Source organism: Nuphar pumila, chromosome 9 (assembly GCF_984573655.1).
Source record: "Nuphar pumila chromosome 9, dmNupPumi1.hap1.1, whole genome shotgun sequence".
Taxonomy (NCBI): domain Eukaryota; kingdom Viridiplantae; phylum Streptophyta; class Magnoliopsida; order Nymphaeales; family Nymphaeaceae; genus Nuphar; species Nuphar pumila.
Genome location: NC_143257.1, coordinates 5,552,933 through 5,569,696, shown reverse-complemented (window position 1 = coordinate 5,569,696; position 16,764 = coordinate 5,552,933).

The following is a 16,764-nucleotide window of genomic DNA, read 5'->3' as shown; positions in this document are numbered from 1 at the left end:
TCAGAGAGAGAGAGAGAGAGAGAAAAGCACACTAAAGGACAGGGACATACGAGTCAGTCAGCAGCGGTTCCACAAAGTCTCTCTCTCTATATAGAGAGCTATATCATAAAAGCTTTTTCAAGAGAAATAAATAAATGTATTAATTTTTTTTTACAAATGTCTGCTTATTTTCTGTATTTTACAAAGAAAACTAACAATTTTGAAAGTTTCTTAGGTAAATTTCCCCAATGTCTCTGACGGGGTATTTGCCTTCAAAATTTAAATGTCTAACAAAGTTAAAAAAGGATTTCTAACCTAATTAGTTTTCAAAGGTCATTTTGAAAATAACTATAATTGCACTTTAATTTTTATCAAGACTGTAATTGATTTTAATTATATATATATATATGGTGCTGGTACGATGACCGTCGGTATGGTAGGCTGAGCTAGCGCGATCAGATCTTCATGCAGGGTGCAGTTTCTTCAAGTTATAAATCTAAAAAAATACACTTGGCGATTACGTTGTCTTGGGCTAAGCACATTTCTCAATTATGTTTGTGGGAGAGTGAGGGATGGAGCTTTTATTATCATCACTAATATCATTTATCAGTTATTTCTGATTGGTGACCCACCGACAAATGGCTGGCCTAGTATGCCCAAGCAATGGATGGTACAGGGCCAGCGGTTATTCTCCTGTCAGTGGACAATAAATCTCTCTCTCCAAATTATTGTTTTCAATTACTATCATCAGCTCAAAAAAAAAGAAGATAATTCCATCAAGACGACCTTGACTTGGTAAACTACTCCATGTGACTCCTACATTTCTCAATTATCTTGGTCGGGTCAAGCTTTTATTACCATCATTAATATCATTTGTCAGTTATTTGTGACTGATAAATGCTGGCATAGCATGCCCATCAGTCACCAGCTGTAGACAATAACACACACTCACACTCTCTCTCTCTCATTCCTTTATGTGCCTGTTGGCATGGTTTGCCAGTTATGCATTTTTTTTTATTATTATTATTTATAAACAGGAGCAAATGAGGCCAGGACCCGCCAGACAAGCATGCATTCAATTTTAGGTTAGTCATTACAGTTATGTTATGTTTAATGCTTGACATGAAGTCCAACATGAGACACATATTTTTTTAATAAGGGTGGATTGTAACATCTCAAGTGTGACTGACTTAAGAATATGAGGTCTTATATATATCTAAGATCTGACTCATTCATGTTCATTGAGGACTGCAAACTTATTTTGAATTTTTATTAAGATTTGCAAGTTTTTTTTGTCATAGAATGGATTTTTTTTGTTCTTTCAAAAGATCATTTTGCAAAAGGTGATGTTGCCTTTGAAATTCTATAGTTCAAACTCATATTTACAAGCTGTGTCAGAATTTAAAAAAAAAAAAAACTAAATCAAAGTCGGTATGCGGGCACTATATGGTCTATTTATTTATTTATTTAATTACACTATAAGAAAAATACTAATTAGTGACAAAAATTTATGATAGATTTTTTTCGTCGCAAATTTATGACGGATTAGCGAGAGAAAACTCTTCGTCGATAACATTCAAAATATTTAGGAAATTAGCGACGGAAAAAATATCGCCGCTAATCCATCGCAACTTAGCGACAGATTCACGGCAGAAAAATTATGTTTCAAACTCCGTCGCAACTTAGCGACCAAAATTTTTTCGTTGCTAATCCATCGCTAAGTCGCAACGGTATTTTTTTGTCACCAAACATTACAAGAAAAATGCTAATTAGCGACGAAATTAGCAAGAAAATTATTCTGTCGCTAATTAGCGACAGAATTAGCGAGGGAATTTTTCCGTCTCTAATCTATTCCTAATTAACGATGGAAAAATTCCGTCGCTACTTTTCGATTTAAACCGACCCATCTAGGGCATGAAATTTTTTCTCTCTCCCCGTGCAAAATTTAAACCGACCCAAAAGTCGTTCGATTAAAGCATTGGATGGCGTGCTTCTCTTTTAGATCATTCAGCTTTTCTAAGAAGCCTCGCAGGTGAAGGCTAGAATCTGAGGTCGCCAAGGTCCACCAGATGGGAGAACTCTCATCGAAATAACGAGCGATCCACTGCTGCACTTCACATGCTAGCTCCTTTTCTACTGTGACATCCAACTGTATCATCATCATCATCCTCGTTGTCGTCGTCTCCTTTTTCGAAAAAGCTTGATCTTACTCTATTTTGTCTTCGTCAGATCTCTGACGTCTTTTTTCATCATCTTTTCTCCTCCTTTCTTTTTCTTACGTATTTAGAGAAATTCATATGGTAGATTTCCTATTCAGACTAAAAGTTAACCCGGAACCTCGCTTGGCGAGGTATCTTCCTTGCAGGTTTGGGTTAAACCTGAGTCTTGTTCCTACAAAATTCCTCGTTTTAACAAGATGATTTCTTCTAGTCCCATCATGGCTCTTCTCATTAAGGAACCCATGCTTTGTATATCCATCCAGGATAGGATCTTACTTGAGCTTCATCTCACAAGACATTTTCCAAAAATGTCCCATCAAGGTCCTCATGTATTCTTTTACTCATTCAATAAATTTTTTTGATATATCTTTGTCCGATTCAGGCTAAGGGCTAAACCTGAATCATTCCAAAAAGAGTATCTTGTCTCACCCATGAGGCTTGATCAAAATTCTTATTCTGCCATTTCAGGATATTCACTCAAAGTCCCATCATGATTTCCTCATTTCTATCATTTGATCACATCATCTTCGAGGATTTCGTCTCCCAAAACCATTCAGGATAAGGTTGAAGCCTGAAAAGCCATATTTTCAAAATAATTCTTCCACACCTAGTTCAGATCTGCTGACTGGGGCATTTTCAAAATTTGGAGTGTTGTCTTTGCCACTAAGCTCGGCTCCCAACCGGCTTAGTAACAAAGAGGGGCATCTGTGAACACCCCAAAATTTTCAAAGTTTTGTAAAAATGACCCTTTTGCCCCTAACCCCGTTTTCTGAGAAAATCAAGTCATTTCTTCAGATTCTCTGAATTAAATTTCATAAAACTATATTCAAAATCAACTCCGGATCCGGATCCGAATCCAGTACTTTAAATCCATATTTTCTCAAAATCCGGATCAAAACCCATTTCTGAAGAAATTTCCTCAAAATAGCTTTTAAATTCTCAGAAAAAATCCCTTTTTGTAAATATTTTTATAAAAACACAAAAATTAGTTTTGACCTTTTGGTTTCTCGTAAAAATCTAAGATTTTTATTTTAAAAATACAAAAAATTGAAAAATAACAAAAAAACCAAAAATTTGGAAAAATTTTGAGAAAAGCAAATGATTTTGAGCCTTTTGAAAACAATTTTGCTAAAAAAAAACCTCGGGAGCCCCCTCTTTGTAAAAATCTTGAAAAATCAAAGGGGCTCCTCGGTAAATTTTTCTTTAGGGTTTTTAAAATCCTTTGTAAGAAAGGAAAAAACGCGAAACCCTGCCGCACCTTCTTCTCACCGAAACCTTTCCCTAAACCCTTCATCTCTCTTTCTCTCACCTCCATTATCCATCGCCCTCCATCTTCAACGATCTTCCTTCCCGAACCTTTGCCCCCTCCTTAAGAAGGGCACTCGAGGGAACCCTAAGGGCATCGCTCTTCACCCCGACACCTTCTTCTTCACTCTCGATCGTCTTCACTTCTCCACTTTTCTGCATATTCTCTCTTCACCCGTCTTCCTTTCCCTCTTCTTATTTTCTCTGATTTTCCAAAAGCAATCGAAAGGAGATTGAGCATCCCGGCGGTTATAGGAGTCGAGTCCATTCAATATTCAGAGGAAAGACTCCTCTCCGGCACAGCTTCGTTTGAGATTGTTACGACGACTTCCATTGTTGAAACACCATATTTCCCCTCAAGTAAAGGGGCATCCACTGTCGCCACCCATTTTCACTCCACTTAAATAGGAGCAGATCCCTGTGGAGCTTTGTCTCAATGGAGAATCAATCTCCCTGCAGCTAAAGGAACGACTCTCCCCCAACGCATATTGAAGAATCAATCCTTTGGTTTCTACTTCTGTGAAGCAAGGTAAGAGTTCCACTTTTTCTTTTCCCTTTTAGAATCCTCTGCTAAACAGTCACTTTAAGATTTCTTTCCCTTTTATTCTCCATACAATTTTCTTCCATTTCCAATTCCTTTTATTAAACGCATGATTTGCAAGGTCGATCTGCATATAGCAAGATCGACCTGCACATTGCAAAATCAATCGGGATGAATACATCCCTACATTTTTCTTTCTTCTTTTTTTTTTCTTTTTTTTTTGAATTCTTTCTCAGTATTGGCTCACACTCGATCTTCCACCTTTATTCTTCATTTTCTTCTCTGTATTTTTCACACACGTTCATTTTGATTCCCCATTCGTATTGGATTCTTGTTTTGTTTTTGTGTTCAGCCTATTTTCTCCTTTTCTTTGACCTCCTGTTATTCTTGATTCTTATGAATGAAAAGATGCCGATGAGGAGTTAGAAATGATCTCTTGTATTCTCTTTTCCGATTATCCCATCAGATAGCATTCTATCCAGAATTGGATTCTGATGAATGACGACTTTGCAGTGGTTTAATTTTCTGATTGAAATGTACTTATCAGTTTAAAGTTTGGAATAGTTGGACATTTTCAATTTTTTTGGGTATGAGCTTAGAACAGGTTGCTCAGATACAAAATCGTGTATGGAAAAGGGAAGCAGCGTATCTATCGTTTACAAAATGGTTTGCCTTAATTTCTTTTCTTTCTTTTGCTACAGTTTGTTTGGTTAAAGTTCTCACAGATGGTGACGACAAATTGTGGATACTGATTTCTTTTTTTTTTATTACCACAGAGGTTTAGTTTGCATTTGGCTTCTTTATGAGACGATCTAGTCAATTTTAACCTTTCAAGCTTTGCATAAGGATCGACACAAGACCATACTTCAAATCTGGGTCAAATTCATCATACTTTCAGTGATCTTGATCATCTGAATCAATGGTCCCTCCACCCACAATCAGTATTTCTATGAGACTTAATTCTTGTTCTCATTATCTTTGTTTCTTTATACCAGTAGGTTATTATAAATCATCAATTTTTTTTATATAACTCTACCATTCTCTGTACATGGATCTTTCTGTATTAATATAGGATTGCCTGAGATCCCGGTACCTGTATAAAATTTTCTCTTCCTGTGAAAATATTGATTATGAGCATCCTTTTCTTTTGATAATGATATACAAGTAACTGGACCAGTAGCTTGGAGTATGAGGATCCGGGTTTTTCAAGAATCCATGCCAAACAAGGAAATATGTGGATAAAGTTCTTATTTGAAGTTGTAAATTTGATTTTATGAGTTGTAATAGCTAGACTTTAATGAGAATTTACATTTTCCTGTCTTAGGTAGAATGAATGAGCATCGTAAAATATCACGAATTGTTTGTTCTCATGCAATTTTGCCTTTATTTCTCAAATTCTCACAAATGGCAACACGAATGGCACGAGCACCATTTCGTAAGAGGTAATTAATACTAAGTTGATGATCCACATCAATGGCCATAGTCAGGATGTGGACAAAACTTAACATTTTTATCTTTTACAAAATAAATACTGGATCCACACTGGATTCATTTTCAAAATTCATCATATTTCCTTAAATATTTTCTTCTTTTATCAGGATTTAACCTAAAAATTAACTCAATATATATACCAATGGCCATAGTCAGTGTATATTGAGAGTTAATTTCATTTTAAATTCTATAAAAGCACAAAAAATGTATTTTATTCTTCACTTGAATTTAAATGTGGTTATTATTATAATATATTCAATGACCATAGTTAGGGATATATTATATCTTCAACCCCATTCTTAATTCACTTAAAGAATGAAATAGCTTTTCAAAAACCAATTTCAAAAATTCTTTAAATTCATTCATCATTTAAGATAAAATTGCATCATACTTTTCAAAAATTCCTTTTAAAAAATCCGAGTGATTGTGAATATCTCTTCTTCAAATTCCCATTTCATTTCTACCTCATTTTTCAAATCCAAACTTTGAAATCAAATTCAAAGTTTAAATTCAACTTGATTCATTTTATAAATTCCAAAATCAAGTTCAAAGTCCCATTTGACTTTGAAATTCATCCTCAAATCAATTTTGAAATTCCAAAAACCAAAGTTAAAATCTCAACTTGGATCCAGATTTCCAAGTATGAATTCAATTCCACTTCGGATCTTAGACTTCAGATCTACATTTCATCTTGGATTTCAAATCTTGGATCAAATCCATTCTAGGATTCAAAATTCCACTTCTACTTTGGATCTCAGATTCAGAGCCAAACTCTACTTTAGGATCCAGAATCCAATCTACATTGGATCTCAGATTACAGATCCAAAGCCCATTTAGGATCCAGAACCCAATTCTACTTTGGATCTCAGACTTCAGATCCAAGTCCATTTTAGGATCCAGAGTCCAACCCTATCTTGGATCTCAGATTTCAGATCCAAATACCATCTTGGATTCCAAATCTTGAATCCAATTCCATTCAAAATTCCAAACCCAAATTCCACTTTAATTCCAATCCTTAAAATCAATTCCATTTCATTCCAGATTTCAAATCAAGTTCCCATTTTAGATCCTAAACTCAAAATTCAACTTTGAACTCTATTCAGAATCCAGATCTTGGATTCGGATTTCATCTTGAAATTCCAACTTTTAAATCAATTCCATTTCTCAATTTTTATTCAAATTTCCCAATTCTATCTTTCCTTCTGATTCAATTCCATTTTCATTTCTATTATGATCCAAAATCCATTTATGACTTTTGAAAATTCCTTTCTTCTTCTTTTGTCTCAAAACTTCAAAATCATTTTCCAAAATCCAGATTTATTTTCCCAAGCTCTTGATTATTCTAAAAACTTAGAACTTTAATCTTAAGTTCTAAGTTAGAAATCATTTCTTCACTTTATCAGATTCATCTCAGAAACACTTGGGAATTCTTCAAAACATTTTCAAAAAGAGCATACATCTTTTCATTGCACAAGCATGCTTCTTTGTGCATCTAGACTTAGATAATTTTCTTAGCAAAACAAAAGGCATAAATTCGACCCTTGGTTCGATTACCCCTGGTAAAGGCGTCAGGAACGGTTGAACCTCGTACCGACGAGCGGATCCCGTCTCCCAGTTTTTCCGCAAATATTTCAAAAACGGAGGCGAGTTATTTCAAATATTTTCAAAATTAAGGTCAAGTGAAAACCCGCAAAAGAGTTCCTCTTTTCTCTTTCTTTCTTTTCTCTTCTCTCTTTCTTTTCTTTCTTTTATTTTACTCCCTTCAAAAAGGAGGAAAATAGAGGTTAGAAAAAGGAAAGAGAAGGAAGAGAAAGAAACCACGAGAGGAAAAAATTTGCGATGATCACACCTTTCCACAACGCTTTTCATATCCATCCTTTTGGAGATTCCATGGAGCAAGCCAGACCTACTTCTGCAATTGATGCAACCAAGTGAAGCTTCGTACTCATGAGTTCAGAACTCGGGTTCAAACCACCATCACCATCTTATCCAACCTGTTTTATATAAGATATAAACTTTGACAGATGTCAATATTTTAGTGGTTTGTTTACCAGTTTGGTTCAGGTCTAGAAACCATCTTATCCAACCCGTTTTATATAAGATATAAACTTTAAAAGATGTCAATATTTTAGTGGTTTGTTTACCAGTTTGGTTCAGGTCTAGAAACCAAGTCTCCTAACTCCGCATGACCTAGTCTCTCTCTCTCTCTATCTATATATATATATATATATATATATATATATATATATATATATATATATATATATATATATATATATATATATATAGAGAGAGAGAGAGAGAGAGAGAGAGAGAGAGAGAAAGAGAGAGAGAGAGCCAAACTATAACCATCAACATTACAATACGAAAACAGCTTCAACCAACATTGAACCTACCGGATAACCAAACACGGGCCCAAGACATGCCAAGGAGTCCCAAAAATAAGGAAAAAAAGAAAAGGAGAGATGTAAGGGGAAAAGAAAAAAAGAAACAAAAAACAAATACAGTTAGGCGACGAGCATCACCCTGGATCATGAATGGTCCCTGGAGGCAGATGGTGTTGCAGATCAGGGATGATGATGCAGAGAATGGCGTATACGTCCGCCAAAATAAGGTTAACTATTTTGTTGAACACTGTCGGAATATGCTGAAAAACAACATTGTTGTGAGTCATCCATACGGCCCACCATGACGAGAGAAGCCAAGTTCGCCAAATAATTTGTCATTTGTTGCAATGACGAACTGGCTGAGGACCCCACAACAAATCGTTGGCGAACGATTCCTGGCGCACGCTGACCCCCGACTTATTCCAAGTCACCTTAAAGATGTTTTGAAAAACATAGGACTCCCAAAAAAGGTGAAACACAGATTCTTCAACCGCCTCGCACAACACACATTTACTCGGCAGATGGAATCCGATGGATTTGAGGAAGTTGTCAGTCTGCACCCGATCGTGTAAGATTAGCCAAGCTAGTAAATATGATCTCGGAGTGGGACCCTTGCCCCAAACCAGGCAAATCGGGAACTGGTCCACCCCCGATGGAAGGAGAGCGAAATAGCCTTCTTTTGAGCGGAAAGATCCGTTTGAAGCAAAGTTGCATCTAAAGAACTGAGACTACGAGTCAACATTTCCATTATGAGACAGAACTATAGACCATGCTTGGATCCATGATCGATGAAGCTTTGACATTGTTCGTTGACGCATGCTTGTGGCCCCTACCAACGATTTCACACCACCGCATTTAGCTAAAAGCACGCTTGCACACGGAGACCAAGGTTGGTGTGCAAGCCAGCTCTGCTTTACGACAAGAATCATACTCCTCAGCCGAGGATCCTTGATTCCCAAACCCCCCCTATTTGGGGGTAGTCGAAGTGTGTCCCACCCTATTAGGTGGCGCTTGTTGTTGGGACCTCGCCCAGATCACAGAAAGTGTGTCACTACCTGAGCTATCTTTTTACTAACCCCCATAGGCATCAGAAACATAGACATAAAAAATTTTGGCATAGCAGACAGAACGTGCTTGATGAGAGTCGGTCTACTCGCGATAGAAAGGTAGGACGCTTGCCAGCCCGATATTTTATTCTGAACCCTTTGGATAGTGGTGCTCCAGTCTGCCGTTGATACACGACTGATTTGAAGCGGCAGACCCAGATAAGAAAAAAGGTTTTCCGATACCGAGCATCCGAATATCCGCTGGCCCATGTCCAACATTGATGGAGAGACATTGACCATGGATAGACAACACTTATCGTAGTTCAAGGATATACCTGACATTGATAGGAAAAAAAGAAAGACAAGCTTGAATCTTAACATTTGTTGGATGAAAGCCTTTCCGAAGATAATTATGTCATCAACGTAGGTCAGGATCTGACTACGACACTCTTGAATACCGAGAGACTCAATTAGACCACCCTCCACTGCCCTCTTAACCAAAACCAACAGGCATTCAGAGACGACGTTAAATAGTAACGGAGACAGAGGATATCTTTGTCGAAGACCACAACCAAGTTTGAATTATTTTCCCTTGACCCTATTGATCTGAAACTGTGACTCAGCATTGGTTACCAGCTCATGCACCCAGCTAGAGAAACGCCTATCGAAGCCCAAGTTTGCCAACATGTTGAAGATGAACGACCAATGAACTGAGTCGTAGGCTTTATGAAAGTCAAGCTTAAGAGTGAAGAAGGCTCCCCGCTGATCTTGAGAGAGTGCAACACTTTTGTGGCTAAAATGAAAGAATGTTGAAGTCTTCTGTTAGGAATGAAGGCGAACTGAGCCTTCGAAAAAATCCTAGGAGCAATTGACCGCATCCTATTAGCCAAGATCTTGGCGATAATGCGATATAAACTCCCTAACACTGATATAGGTCTAAACCGAGAGATAGAGAGAGAGGATGGATGAATTTCACGGTCCTCAAATTTTACCGTCCAGCCAGTTCCGTTGGATTCCAGTCAAGTTTTTGAGATCTGATTTTACGGATGAACTCGAATGATCCAAATCTATGAACTTGAAAATAAAATCTTCGAAATTCTACATTAGAATCAAATTTTATAAAGGTTTACAATTAAAACCTTCATATTCTTAAAAAATAAAAGGGGTGCTAAAATACACTTCGATTTTTTGGATGATTTTTTTTTCAAGTACATAGATTTGGGTCATCCGAGTTTATTCGTGAACTCAAATCTCAAAGAACCGACTAGAATTCAGCCGAATGGCCTGACGGTAAAAATAGTGGACGGTGAAATCCACAAATCTTATATATATATATATAAAGTACTCGATGGTGTCGTCCAACATTTGGACATTCAAGGAGCTGCTCGGCCGGTTCAATTAGATTTTGGCTAGTTCTTCGACATATAACCATACGGATGTGTAGAAAACCTTCTAATCTATACATCTGAAAAAAAATATCGAAATCGGACTCCTAAATCAAATTTTATAAGGTTTTAAAATCAACACGCCATAAATTTCGTAAATAAGGAGGCTAAAATTAGTTTCTGACGTCGAATTTTGATGATTTTTTTTTTTTAATTCCTATAGATTTGAGCTGTCCGGCCACATAGGTGTAGTGGGCACCCCAAAAAAAGGCTGAAATCCGGCCCAAAAGAGTGGGATTAGGAAGACCCATACCTGTTCATTGAAGTTATATTAATTTATACAACAGAATACAAAATTCTTTAGAGGGGTGATTCTCACTCGAAGGGTTGCCCCACCCACATCTGATCTTTATACAAAAAAGAGGTCTTAGACATTTTAACCACATGCCCGTTGCACCAGCGGGCTCTATACTGCATTTTACAAAAAGGAAATTGCCTAATAATATTCATAAGATGTGATTAATATTCATAAGATGTTGCTTTCACCCCGGCCTTCTAGTCTACTTTGAAGCAGCAAGACTAAGTCTTTCTTGAAAGATTCAATTATGATGGACCTTTTGTCCATCCTTTGTAGGACCCCACTCTAAGTAGACCATTCTCTGTCTTCCATCTTTCCTTGCAGCTTCAAAAAACTTGCCATCATGTTGTTACCTTTGTGATTTCTGACCATGCATTCCAAACCCCATTTTTCGTGAAATCTTCTGGGAATATTAACTTTAATCCACCCTTTGGGGGGAAGGGAGAGGAGAGGATCGTATCCTCAATTTTCAGCAATGGCCACAATTTTATTTTCTTATAGATCACCATCTTGCCTCTCTCTCTCTTTCTAAAAATTCAATTTGCTTGGTAGTGACCAAACGGGTGCAGAGATGTAGACAGCTTGACGGAGCTTTTTTGGCTTAACTGAAGGCATTCTCTCTCTGATCATATGGAGAAATTTTTAGAAGAGAAAGTGAGAGAAGAGAGATGGGGGTAATGGAGGGATCGCTCTCTGCTCCTCGGGAGATCGTGATGGGGGAACGGGGGCATTCCAACCCCTTAGACCCAGAACCTATTGATGGTGTGGTGGGAGGCATTCGGGTGGAGCAGGAAGCCACCCACAACTCTAATGAGCTGGGGAAAAACCCTCACACTTCTGGGCAGCAAGGGGCTTCGTCTAACAAAAATAGATCGTGGGTAAGGGTGGTTGCAGCTTCTAGCGACATTCTGGAGCTGGAGGTGGAGGTCGTTGATGGCAAACCACACATCTGGATTCCTCAGTCCAGTTATGCTTGTTTCAGGGAGCCGTTCTGGTGGTCGGCTGTCTGTTGTTTTATATATGGATGGCTTGTCTAGGGTAAGCATAGAATATGGCTATGCTTTTGAGGGTCTTCAACGTCAGTGGTCCTCGGTTAAAAACTAGGCAAAGGTTGTTGGACATAACGGATCTGGGTGCAACTGATTGGGTGACCCAGCATAATGGGGGTGTTAGTGAGGGAGAGTCCACGTTCACTTTCCCCCATTATATAAAGGTTAGGCTGCTATGAGAGATTCATAGTTGTATAAGCCTACCCAAATTTCACATTCGTTTTATGTGGTATAGTTTCATACTCACCGTCCACCTAAGGCCTGGGCTCATTGTGTGAGTTGATTGGCTGAAGAGAACGCCAAGCACCCGCACTCGTACACCATAGTGTCTTCAAGTATGCTTTTTGTGTTTGATATTGCAGAAAACACCAACATTGGGTTATGGGCCCACTACACTCATTTTGCTGCAAGTGGGTGAGTGTAGGGCCTGTTGGTGATTTTTGCGCTGACAGTCGAGGGGGATTGTCTCCATGGCGTGACGTAAGTCGAAGGTTAGCGACGGTAGTCGTCATGATGTGACAATTTTTTTGGTAATCTATCGCCATGAGGCGACTGCTACAGACTGAAACTGTCATTGTGGGGCAACAATGTCTCCCGGTAGCCAGAGTATGTAGGTCGCCAGAAGATGGCAACTATCGCCGTAAGGTGACTATTTTTCTTGGCAGACTGTCGTTGTGGGGCGACAACGTTTCCCGACATCACATCCAAAAAAAAAGTTGTGGATTATCATTTTATATGTGGCCGTCGCGCTGCAGGAGGATTTTCCAGTGTCGAGGCCGCCACATATCATCATGGGGGGGGGGGGGGGGGGGAGGTGTTTCACTGGATTGTCATTGACATGCGACAACCAGGGTTGAAAACCTCCATTCTTCAACCCCTGTTTTATCTTAAACCGTCAGACTAGGGTTTTAGACGGTGACCTTCGTCGGGGAGGTGAGAGAGTCGTGGATCATCGGCGGCCTTTCCGGCACTGTTGGATCCTCTGTTGTATCACTGATTCATCGATGACATCGTCGTTTCACCAACTGCAGTCACCACATGCTCAGAGAAGGGCAACTCTAAATGGGTTGTCCCAGTTTTGTCGTTCGTCCCTGATCTGGCCGACCATTCGGTTGCCATCGTTTGGGTGCCCATCGCCGACGGCTTTGTCGGAGCCACAGGGGTGTTTTACATTGCCTGGAGCATTAGGGCTCCTCTGAGCACCGACTGCCATCCTCAGATAGGCCGATGTCACTGGTATGTTGTCGCCAGAGTTTTAGAGGGGGATGCTATGTCACCAGCAACCAACCAGTCAAAATGTTGGTGCTTTCATCTGAACGTCGCCGTGGTGCGATGTGCACCTCCCTCAGGTGACGCGGGTCGCTGTTTACAGTGTTTAGATCATTCTGAGAAACTGAATGCATCTAGTTTCTCAAAAACCGAATGCAACTTTTTAGATTCTGGGTAGCCCAGGTCGAACCGGGTATTCCGATCCCATGGCGGACCAGATCCGACCCATCTTGGGTGGGTTGGGTCTGCCTGCCCTTGGATCGGGTCTGCTGATATGTTACAAGACCGGTCCCGAACCCATAAAGCATCTGTGTCTAGGTCTGATCTGGTAGATTGGGAACCATTTAATTATGGGTTTGGGTCAAGATCCATACCTATTAGGTCTTCGGGTCTGGGCCTAATTCGGAAGACCCAGATTCTGTTTTGGATCGGGTTAGACCCAGATCTTATGGGGTTCAGGTCGGTGATTAAATCTGATCCGATTGGATCGGAACCAAACCTATTTGGTTTTGGGTCTGGTGTGATCCAGTTGAACCGAGTTAAGATCCAGAACTATTTGGACCAAATTATGATCCAGACCCATAAGGTAATCGGGTCTGTATCTCATCCAGACAACTCGGATCTAGTTTTGGATCGGGTCAGACCCGAATCCAATTTGGATCCATAACACGGTTCAGATATTGTTTACATCTGAACCGGATCAGGGACCGACACTGCCCTTTTCAGGACCGGTTCAGAGTCATTTTTTACCCGATTCCTTTTCGGTTTTTCATCGGTTTCGAGAAGTAGAGACCCTGTTTTTCATGAATCTATGTAGATAGATGAATTTTCTCATTCGGTTATAGAGTTTTATGAACTTTTGTTCATAATTGACATCAGTTTAGAACCTTAGATGACTCGTTCAGGGCCGTTTCCGACCGGTTCGATGTGTTTTCAAACTGATTTCTACTTGAGGATCCCGGGTTTTACCCATACGAGCTTACTTTTGTCATTTTTATGCTTATAAAGTATTTATTATATGGAAAACATGACTGATGTATGTAAATTCATGTGTATTATGTTGGTTAAGTTATGCGTGATGGTTTTGAGTAAGAATTATGACTAAATTCATGATATTTTATATCAAAACTAGTTTGTGCATATAAGGTGAAAAATGAACTAGTATTTTGATGATATAAAGTATATTTTGTCATGAATATACATGCATTTACATGTACACTTGGGGCATACTCCATAATATGAATATGTTTTCTGTAAAAGATCTTGATTGACCAATTTATGTAATCACCAAAGTGATCTGAGTTGTGTTGATTGCGAATTTTTATCCAACCCCTTTTATATAAGATATAAACTTTGACAGATGTCAATATTTTAGTGGTTTGTTTACCAGTTTGGATCTGGTCTAGAAACCAAGTCTCCTAACTCTGCATGACCTAGTCTCTCTCTTTCTCTCTCTCTCTCTCTCTCTCTCTCTCTCTCTCTATATATATATATATATATATATATATATATATATATATATATATATATATATATATATATAAAGTCCATCGATGGTGTCGTCCAACATCTGGACATTCAAGGGGCCGTTCGGTCAGATTTTGGGTAGTACTTCGACATATAACCATACGGATGTGTAGAATACCCTCTAATCTATACATCTGAAAAAAATATCGAAATTGGACTCCTAAATCAAATTTTATAAGGTTTTGAAATCAACGCTTCATAAATTTCGTAAATAAGGAGGCTTAAAATAAGTTTTGGACGTCAAATTTTGATGATTTTTTTTTTAATTTCCTATAGATTTGAGCTGTCTGACCACATTGGTGTGGTCGGCACCCCCAAAAATGGCCGAAATTCGGCCCAAAAGGAGTGGGATTAGGCAGACCCCTACCTGTTCATTGGAGTTATATTAATCGATACAACAGAATACAAAATTCTTTAGATGGGTAATTCTCAGTCGGAGGGTTGCCCCACCCACATCTGATCTCTATACAAAAAAGCAGACTTAGACATTTTAACCACATGCCCGTTGCACCAGCGGGCTCTATACTGCATTTTATAAAAAGGAAATTGCCAAATAATATTCATAAGTTGTGATTTGATCTGGTTGCTTTCACCCGGGCCTTCTAGTCTACTTTGAAGCAGCTAGACTAAGTCTTTCCTGAAAGATTCAATCATGATGGGCTTGCTTTTGTCCATCCTTTGTAGGACCCCACTCCAAGTAGACCATTCTCTGTCTTCCATCTTTCCTTGTGGCTTCAAAAAACTTGCCATCATATTGTTACCTTGGTGAATTCTGACCGTGCATTCCAAACCCCATTTCTTGTGAAATCATGTATTGCACATTACCAATAAATGCATTGGATGAAAGATCAAGGGACTCTATGATTATTAGCTTGCCAAAGGATTCAGGAACTGGACCATCAAAAGAATTCATTGATAAGTTGAGGTTAGCAAGCATTTGGAGATCAGCAAAAGAATCAGGTAGGCTTCCTGATATATGATTTTGAGGGAGGTCCAAATCATGTAGTTGTTTCAAGTTCCCCACTTCTACTGGAAGAGATCCACTCAGATTGTTGTTGGTCATGTCGACAAGTAACAAGACAGTAATGCTCCAAAAGCTTGAGGGTATAGCTGATTGTATCTATTGAAGGATAGAGTAATATTTTGCAAGTTGGTCATGTTTCCTATGGATTCATCCAAGGAACCGGATATCATGTTGCTATCAAGATAAAGTTTCTCCATAGACTTCATTTTGAAGAATTCAATTGGAAGAGATCCTGATAAAGTGTCTCCAGAAAGATACAATGATGCACCAATATTGATGCCCATGGTGTTTTGCATGAATGTACAAACTGAATAGCTTGAGAGAGAGAGAGAGAGAGAGGATGGGTGAATTTCACGGTCCACAAATTTTACCGTCCATCCAGTTCTGTTGGATTCCAGTCAAGTTTTTGAGATCCGATTTTACGGATGAACTCTGATGATCCAAATCTATGAACTTGAAAACACTTCGAAATCCGACATTAGAATCAAATTTTATAAAGGTTTAAAATTAAAACCTTCATATTCTTCAAAAATAAGAGGGGTGCCAAAATAAACTTCAGACATCGAAATTTTCGACAATTTTTTCTTTTCAAGTATACAGATTTGGGTCATCTGAGTTCATTCATGAAGTCAGATCTCGAAGAACCAACTAGAATTCAGCCGAATGGCCTGACGGTAAAAATAGTGGACTGTGAAATTCACAAATCTTTTATATATATATATAAACTAAATCTGACTTTTGCAAATGAAAAGAGAGAAACTAAGAAACTACAACAAAGCAGTGGATTAGCGACGACCTCAATCCGTCGCTAACCGACTTAGCGACGGATAGCTTACGTCATGAATTTTTCGACGCTAACTGACGACGAAATAAATCTGTTGCCAGTTCCATCGCTAATTGCTACGGAATAACGAACGGCGGATTCCGTTGCTAATCAGTCGGTACTAAACGACGACCTAGGCTTGACGATGGAATTACAGTCGTCGCTAAATTATATGTATAGCGACGGATATATTCGTCGCTAATCCGTCGCAAACAAGAAAAAAAATAAAAAAATTTATTTAAAAATTAAATATCGAGAACGCTACAATTTATATTTCCTGTAAATAAAAAACAAAGTACACAAAATTTCATATAAAAGGAAACTAAAACAATTAATTGTTTCACTTTAAAATTAACAAGTT